Below are 9,589 nucleotides of genomic sequence, written 5' to 3' on the forward strand. Positions count from 1 at the left end.
GTGACGTAGAGGCATTATGCATCGATAAAGGAATCTTGGATTTATTAATCAAAATTCTTCTATTATTGTCATGGCTTGAATGCTTGATTGCAACACACTAGGGACTATCGTCCCATTTTGTTAACCATGAGAAATATCATCAATGAGAGGTGCAAATTATTTGGCCATGTCATCAATTCTAAAGCATTTTTTATTTGCCCATAATTTCTCGATGGTCAGTGCATTAAAGAAATGCAGCTCACGTATTAAATTATTCTCTTTCAAAGAGTTTCCTCTTTCAATCAGAGCACCAAATCTGTTAGCATTAATTAAATGCTAAGCTTAAACTTGCCTTATAATTTGTACCCTTAGTCGTTTTACCATTCCTTTTTTTGTAGGACACTACTAACCACTCACATGAGTTTCTGAAGTGGTCGTAATGATTTATTGAAGCATTAATCACAATATTTAACACCCCACTCATGTTTGGAACCGTTGGGGGAGCTGGACCACCACCTTCCTCCATGCAGTTACTGCTGCCTCCAACGGAGTCTTTGGATTCATGTGCCACACTTTCTCTCTTGTGAGTTGGGAAATTGTTGGTAAGCCTAAAAGTAATGGTGGTTTGGGGCTGAGAATGGCTAGAAGAATGAATATTGCAATGTTGGGCATGCTAGTTCGGAACATGTTGAATAACCAAAATAAGTTGTTGGTGCGGCTTTTGTAACATAAATATGTGGGGAACCAAAATTTATTGAATGCTCTATTCAAGTAGAGGATTCTTATACTTGGAGGTCTAACATGAATGTAGTTGGTGAATTACATGATGGATATCAAGTTTGAATAGGGAATCGTAATGTTTCTTTCTGGTATGGTAATTGAACTCCTTTGAGGCGACTATGTGATCAGGCTTTATTTTTTGATATCCGGGACATTATTCTAAAGGTTAAGGATTTTTTTTACCTGCGGGGATGGCACCAGTAGGGACTTAGAACTCCTATGATTCTTCCACAACTTTTTGATTCTATTTATTCGGTCCCTCTTTTGTTTTTCAAACTCTATTATTAATTCTGGAAATTATTTAGTTAAAGTTGGGAAAAATTGGCTTCTAGATCAATTATTGGATGTTAACAATGGGAGATAGTGGACTTGGACCTGGAAAGCTCAAGCGCCCGAAAAGATCCGGTTTTTCTGTGTCAAATTTTGCATAGTACTCTTCCTTGTAAGACTATGAGATATCACAGGGCATTTCTCAAATGGCTAATTGTAATTGTTGTATTATGTTGAATATATTTGTTATTTCCTCAAGGATTTTTATAGAGCTTCTTGAGTGTGGCTTCTTCTCCCAATGTCTCAAGATTCAAATTTCTTTACTTTAAGTTTGCAGGTCTGGATCAAAACTTTTGGGAAGAGTTCTGAATTTCTTACTGCTATTTGGTTTATCTGGAGGATATGTAATTCTCTTATGATGGGTAATGAAGAATGAATTCAATACCAGGTTATGATTTATATCTTGAAGCTTTCTACTGATGTGAGAAGGTATTACTCTTCTTGAGATAAAGCTTTGACTAAGGTACCAAAAATTGTTAATTGGTGTTGTCCTGGGTGAAGTTAAACTTAATATAGATGGTAGTATTAGCTTTGGATGTCTCATTCGTTGTGATAAATGTAAATGGAATACTGGATTTTTTGGATATGTTGGTATTTCCACAAACATATATGGTGAGCTTAAAGCAATCTACCATGGTCCTAATCATACTTGGAGTTATGGCTTTCAAAATATTATTTACCATTCAGAATCTTTTAAGGAAGTTTCCTTAGCTAAAACGATATTCATCATTACCACATTTATGCCACTATAACACTAGCAACCAAGGACCTCTTGAGTAGAATCTAGATTGTTAGTCTAGAACACTTAGTTTGTGAGACAAACTATCCTACAAATTACATGGCCAAATCGGGAGCTCAACAAGACTTTAAATGTAGAGTCTAGGATGTCCCAACTGATAAGATCTCTCTTCTTAATAATAACCAGTTTGGTCATTGTTATTTAAGGAAGTAATCCTTTGTTTTTATTTTTACTTCTGCACATGTATACAAAACAAAAAAATCGAGTTTTAAATATACAACATGCATAATTAAAATTATTATAATAAACCAATAGCCAAGTTGATTAAATAGTTTTCAATGTTGTATTAATAAAAAAACCACTACATAATAATCATGAAAGAATTAATTCAATTAAGATAAATAATTATAAATTATCTAATAGACAAATACTACTACTAATTATATATCACATGTCAAGTCACTTTTTACCACTTTAAAATAATCACAAATTTAAATAGATGAAGACTTATTTCTTATAATCCCTAATGCATTTTCCTTCATAGTCAATCATGGGGATATAAACCAATAAATATGATGAATTTTAGGATAAAAACAACTCAATTAAAGAATATATATTAGGATTGACTTCATATATATACACTTTAGAGCCTAAAGTGAAAATTGCACTATAGAGAAATGTCACCAAGGGAGTTTCCATGTGTCCAACAAAGATTCTTAAATTATAATGTGTTGGAAAGATCAAGTAATATTATCACTTTAGAATTTAGTCATGGACCACTTTGCATAAAAATGACACGTCTCAGTGAGTTTTGTTGGGAACAAGCGAGCAATCAAAGAGTATAGAGAAAAGTGAATAATACAAGGGATTTAGTAACGAGGTTTGTCAATTGTGCCTACATCTCTAGGAGCATTGAGATGCTATAACTATGAATTATTAGAGAATAAGGATTTGTGTTTTACTATTCTTATCCTTGTTACATTAGGTTTACATAACATAAATAAATAGCCCTCTACCCCAATCCTTTTACATAATCCCAAACCTATAACTTGTATTGCTCTTATTAGAGAATATGATTCATTGTACAAAAATATCCATCTTGGCGAATATCATCAATCTCTTTCTTGTAAGTGTTCCATGCAGTCCTCTTACCCTTCATTATAGCCAGAGCACTTTTTCATACTCGGAGAATATCACTCTGTCCATCAGCTCTATAGTTAAATCCTTTGGCCTGCAATGTCCCCAAAGAAATCATATTCTTCATCAAATCTAGCATGTGTCTAACCTCACATAATGTCTTCACTACACCATCATCCATCACAATTCTTACTTCTCTCATGCCAACAGTTCCACATGCTTTATTATTTCCAAAATACACGATACCAAAATTGCATGCGATGTATATGGTGAACCATTCTCTGTTTGGCGTCATGTGGTGGGAATAATCAGTGTCAAGTATCCATGCATCTGCACTATGATTTGATGATACAGATAGTAGATCAACTTCACCGTTGTAACTAGAGTCATATTTCTATGCAACATTAGCATAGGTAGATAATCCATCTTTCTCCACGGGCTTGCTAGGACTCCATTTATTGGGACAATCATTTTTGTAATACCCTGTTTGTTAGCACTTATAGCACTCTACTGGTGTTTTATGCTAGGAATTTGGTCTTTCCCCTTTGGCAGGACCTCCTCTGTCTTATCTCCTCCCATGCACTTGACTCCTTTTCACATACAGACCACCACCTTGAGACCCTTCTCATACATTTTGTCTTCTTTGAGTATGGGACAGAAGTACATATGTGATTTCATCCAGGTTGGTTGAGTCTTTCACGTATGTCAATTTTCTCACCAAGTGTTCATAGGAATTTGAAAAAAAATACACTAATATTATTGTTATATTATCATCATCAACCTTCACATCAATTTTCTGCATGTCATTGATCACTTGATTAAAATTATTGAGATGTTGTTGCAAATCAGCACCCTCCTGTATCTTTAGGCCATAGAGTCTTTGTTTCAAATACAACTTATTTGTTAGACTCTTGGACATGTACTGTTTCTGTAATGTCTCCCATACCTCTGTCGGTGACGTTAAATCCATAACATGATACATCACCTCATCTGATAGCTAGAGGCCTATGATTCCCGCAACCTTCTCTTTCAACTCTTCCCAATCTAGTTGATCTATACCATCGGGTTTATTCTCAAGCATTGCCTTTTATAGACCTTGTTGATCCAACACATCCTTAATCCTACTTTGCCACAATCCAAAATTACCAGGTCAATCGAACTTCCCCATCTCGAATTTGGCACCTGAGTTAAGAGCCATATGATACCAATTCTTGGGAACAAGCAAGAAATCAAATAGTAAAAGAGTATAGAGAAAAGAGAATAACACAAGGGTTCAACCAATTGTGCTTACGTCCCTAAGAGGGTTGAGAGACTATCGTTATGTATTATTAGAGAATAAAGATTGGTGTTTTACTATTCTTCTCCTTGTTATATTATGTTTACATAATATAAATATATAGCTCTCTACCCCTACCCCTTTACATCAGCCCAAGTTCATAACTTGTATTGTTGTTATTAGAGAATATGAGTAATTTCGCAACAAGTTTAACTTAAATATATATATATATATATATATATATATAATCACCATTTAAAAAAGGACTTTGAAAAATATATATAATCACCAATTTTGCAACAAGTTTACTTTTGATATCGATCTAACAATTTTAATATTAAACAATTATTTTCATACTCATCAGTTGATGTGAACGATCCTATGACCTCTGGGTTATGGTTCATGAGACTAGCCGTAGAAATAGAAAATCGAATGCCTAATGAAGTCAAAAAACTCCTTTTTTTGGAACAAAATAGCAATTGTAGAAATATCCTACTTATGTTTCTACACATCCTCAATATCATACTTCTTTTTCAGCCCATCTAATAGTTCCTTGGAAGTCTTTTAAGCAGTTGCAGGCGTAAGAAACTTTGGTAATACATGTAATATTTAAATGTTTTTAGGTTATTTATATTAAGTAGCCTAATTAAAATGATCTAACTCAAATTAGGTATGTAACTATAGACATAATTTTCAAGAAAAATATTGTATAGATATCAAAAGTCTTATTTCTATTAAAGTTTGTTTCTTACATAAAAATCATACAGCTTATTACAAAGTCCATTAAGTATGAATTTCTTACATAAAAAATCATTCTCATTACTTTAATTCTTTAGCCATTTCATCTTTTTTGTCATGCTCTGGTTTTTCGAGAAGCACAATGATAGAGTCTAGACTAAGGAAGAAGAAAACAGTGAGCTAAGATAAGGAATAATAAGAAAATTAAGTGCAGAAAAGATAATTCATAATATTCATAGCCTCCATGTATCAGCTGGAGCAAGATTAAATATATGAGCTAGTGACTTTAGGGTTTCCACTACTAGATATGGGCTACAACATAAGGCCCGATATGAATTAAAATAGATATTACACCATTACTTTCCCACCACATAATCAGATAGCCATAAGGGCCTTTGCTTAGACCGAATGGGCCTTTGTGCATTTCCAGTCCTATCATTGCCCAACCCATGGAGAGACACCTTGTCCTCAAGGTGTGAATTAGAGTCAACCGCGTGGGGACCACTTGAAGATGAAGAACAACAGCCATAATTCGGTGGAAATGGGAAACAACTGGTTGGAATAGATGGGAAGATGTGAGTTGGCATTGGGGATTGTTAATTTCCCTTAATTTCTCCTTGAGACGTGGGAAAATCTGAAAAGGGGGCAGAATTGTGCAGGGCATCCAACGGGGGAAAATTAACTCCCTCATCCAACGGTGCATTTTGAAATGGGTGATGTGCACGAGGTGCACTTTCAAAGAGAGTGTCCAGATTTTTAACACCCCCTTTAATGCCTTTTCCTTTTTCAAAAACAATTTCACCTTGAATCTCTCCTTCATTTACAACCTCATTCAAAACCCTTTTATCACTTTTTTTCTGTGTTGGTTCTCCCAACGGTTTCCCTTCCTCATCTCCAACCCCACCGTGGGCCTTCTTCCCTGCCCTTTCTCTTTGAGCTATACAGCTCACACCCTGGTCGTCCACCGAAGGGTCCAACAGAGAGGTGTTTTGAACACCGCTAGAGTGTCGTGGTTGGTCTGGTGGAGCCACGGTTGGTTGGTCTATGGAGCCTCGCCGGAATCCGATTAGAGATGTATCTCTTCCGTGTGCGTGAGGGTCACCATGGAAACGTCTTAGGAGAGAGACGTGGAACACGGGGTGGATTCGAGACGCCGGTGGAAGTTCCAGTTCATAAGCCACCGTCCCCACCTTCTTAACAACTCGGTATGGTCCAAAGAAACGTCGGGACAATTTTTGAGAGCGGTGTTGAGCTACTGTTTGTTGCCGATACGCTTGAAGACGGAGGAGAACCCAATCACCAACCTCAAAGGTAATATCTTTTCGTCCTGAGTCGGCTTGTGTCTTCATACGTTGTTGGGCATGAACGAGGTGCTTTTTAAGTGTGATTATCATTTCGGTTCTTGTTTGCAGGATCTCCTGGATCTGTGGGTTAGTGGCGGATCCGGGAAGGTAGTCCCGAATTGTTGGTGGGGTTCTTCCATAAAGGGCTTCAAAAGGAGTCATTTTAATAGCCGAATGATGGTTGGTGTTGTACCAATACTCGGCAAGAGGGAGGTGAGCAAACCACCGGTTCGGTTGAGACCCTGTGAAACACCAAAGGTAAGTCTGTAGACCACGGTTCACAACTTCTGTTTGACTGTCGGGCTGAGGGTGGTAGGCGGTGCTGTAGCATAAGGAAGTACCAAGGAGCTTAAAGAGCTCTTTCCAGAACCCACTGAGAAACAAAGGATCACGATCAGAAACGATGCTTTTGGGAACACCATGTAACTTGCAAATGTCATTCAGAAAACGCCGAGCAAGGGTTTCAGCGGAGAACCGAGTCGGTAGAGCAGTGAAATGGGCGTACTTGGTGAGCCGGTCCACGATAACCCAGATGATCGTATGGCCCTGAGAAGAAGGTAAATGTGTTATAAAGTCCATAGATATTTCTTCCCATACCCTGTCGGGAACTGTTAATGGTTGTAATAACCCTTGATATTTTTGTGGTAGGTACTTGTTATATTGACATACAGCACACTGTTGAACAAACAACTTAACATCCTTGGCGATTCCCGGCCAGTAGCATGAAGTTGTAAGACGAGCCAAAGTCGGTTTCCACCCAGAGTGTCCCCCAATTGGTGTTTCATGGAATTCCTTCAACAAAATCGTTCGTAGGTCCATTGTACCAGGTATGAAGATACGGTTTTGAAAAAAACCCAGTCCTTGTGATATATGAAATTTTGACCTGCCTGGTGTTTCTGATTCTAATTTGGTGATAAATTGTTGACCCACTGAGGTACTGTAATATGAGCGGATCTGATCCAGTATCTGTGGAAAAGATGATGACATGGAGTGGCATGTGGCTGAGTCTTCATTGTGGCATCTGGATAAGGCGTCAGCGACTCTATTAGAGGTATCGGTCCTGTATTTAATTTCATAGTCGAATCCTATGAGTTTTGTTGCCCACTTTTGTTGTTCTGGTGTGTGTAGTCCTTGGGTCATTAAGTGTTTCAAGCTTTGTTGATCTGTATAAATCTGAAATTTTCTGCCGATGAGGTATTGACGCCATTTTTTTACAGATTCGGTCACCGCAAACATCTCACGGACATATGTGGAAGAGTGCTGCATCCGGGAAGTCATTTTCTTGCTGAAGAACGCGATTGGATGTCCTTCCTGGGAGAGAACAGCCCCAATCGCAATGGCAGAAGCATCTGTTTCCACAACAAAAGGCTTGGAAAAGTTGGGTAGTTGTAGGACCGGGGTGGTAGCAATAGCTATTTTTAATTCTGTGAAGGCGACCTGTGCCTCATTTGTCCATGTAAATGTCTGTAATTTTAACAACTCGGTGAGGGGAGCGGCAAGTGTGGCGTAGTGCTTAACAAACATCCGATAGAAGCCGGTGAGGCCCAAAAATCCCCTGAGTGTCGTGAGTGAACGTGGCCTTGGCCATTCCAGCATTGCTGGAATTTTATCCGGATCAGGGGTAACAACCCCGGTTGAAATGATGTGACCTAGGTAACCAACTGTAGAAACCCCAAATTGACATTTGGATAACTTGGCATAAAACTGGTTAGTAACTAATAGTTCCAAAATGATTTTCAGATGCACTAAATGATCAGTCAAATTAGAACTGTAAATTAGAATATCATCGAAGAACACCAAAACAAACCTTCGCAAATGAGGTCTCAATAGGTCGTTCATTGCTGCTTGAAAAGTGACGGGAGCATTGGTTAGCCCAAACGGCATAACCAGAAACTCGTAATGACCATCAAAAGTTCTGAATGCAGTTTTGTGCGTATCATGTTCTTGCACTTTAATTTGATGATAACCAGATCGGAGATCAATCTTGGAAAAAATGGTAGCTCCACCTAATTCATCCAACAATTCCTCAATAGTCGGAATGGGAAAGCGATCACGGATGGTGATTGCATTTAAAGCCCGATAATCAACGCAAAAACGCCAAGTCCCATCCTTCTTTTTGACTAATAAAACTGGGGATGAAAATGGACTATTGCTGGGTGTGATAATGCCATCTTTGAGCATTTCATGAATCATAGAAGTCATAGTGTCTTTCTGGGAATGAGGATAACGGTAAGGTTTAATGGAAATGGGGGCAGAATTTGGTAGTAATGGAATGGAGTGGTTATGTGGGCGGTCTAGGGGTAGGCTATGTGGGGCTTGAAAAATGTCCTCATATTTGTGAAGAAGAGTTTGTATTTGTCGGTTAATTTTGTGGTTTGTTTGTTGTGGTAAGTGTGGGGTGGGTAGTATGGGTAGGAAGGTTATTGTGTGAAGAGAAGCGATAGAATCTGTGCTTAGGAAGTAGGTGAGTTGATGAAGTGATGAAGGCAAAATGGGGCTGGCATTGTCTCCTTGGAGGGTTATGGTGTCATTCCCCACTTTAAAAGTCATGGATGGAATTGCAAAGTCCGAAGTGACTGGACCGAGAGTGCACAACCATTCAATGCCAAGAACAACATCGACTCCTTTAATTGGCAGTAGGTAGAGTGGTATGTGAAACAACTGGTTTTGCATGCTGACTGGCGTATTAGAACACACGCCGGTACAATAAATGTGAGCACCATTTCCCACCATAACTGGAAATGTTGGAGTTGGGTCAATCTCCAATTGCAGATAGCTTGCCAATCGAGGCTGAATGACATTGTGAGAACTTCCGGTGTCCACCAAAATTATGACTGGATGGCCTGCGATGGATCCTTGAAATCGCAATGTCTTAGGAGAGGGTTGTCCCTCAAGAGCTTGTTCAGATAATTGAAAGTGTATAAGGTCATCTGTTGCTATTGGATCCTCCTTTGCAGCTTCGAGAGAGGAAATGTGAGTGTCATCTGTTTTTTGGAAGTCATCGTCCAGCAGCAACAAAAAACGTCTGTGTTGACATTTGTGCCCGTTGTGAAACTTTTCATCGCAGTTATAACAAAGACCTTGGGCACGTCTTTCTTGCATTTGGGCCATAGTGAGAAGACGTATAGGAAAAGATGGTGAAGTTGATTGTGTAGTTGGAGGGGGGTTAGGCAGTGTATTGGGTCGGGGTGTGATGAAGTGGTGAGGTTGGTTTGGGGCAGTTGGGTAACGAAAAGGTTTGTGTGGTGTGGGTTTTGAGTCTTTGAT

The sequence above is a fragment of the Lupinus angustifolius genome, chromosome LG08 (assembly GCF_001865875.1).
Source record: "Lupinus angustifolius cultivar Tanjil chromosome LG08, LupAngTanjil_v1.0, whole genome shotgun sequence".
Classification (NCBI taxonomy): Eukaryota; Viridiplantae; Streptophyta; class Magnoliopsida; order Fabales; family Fabaceae; genus Lupinus; species Lupinus angustifolius.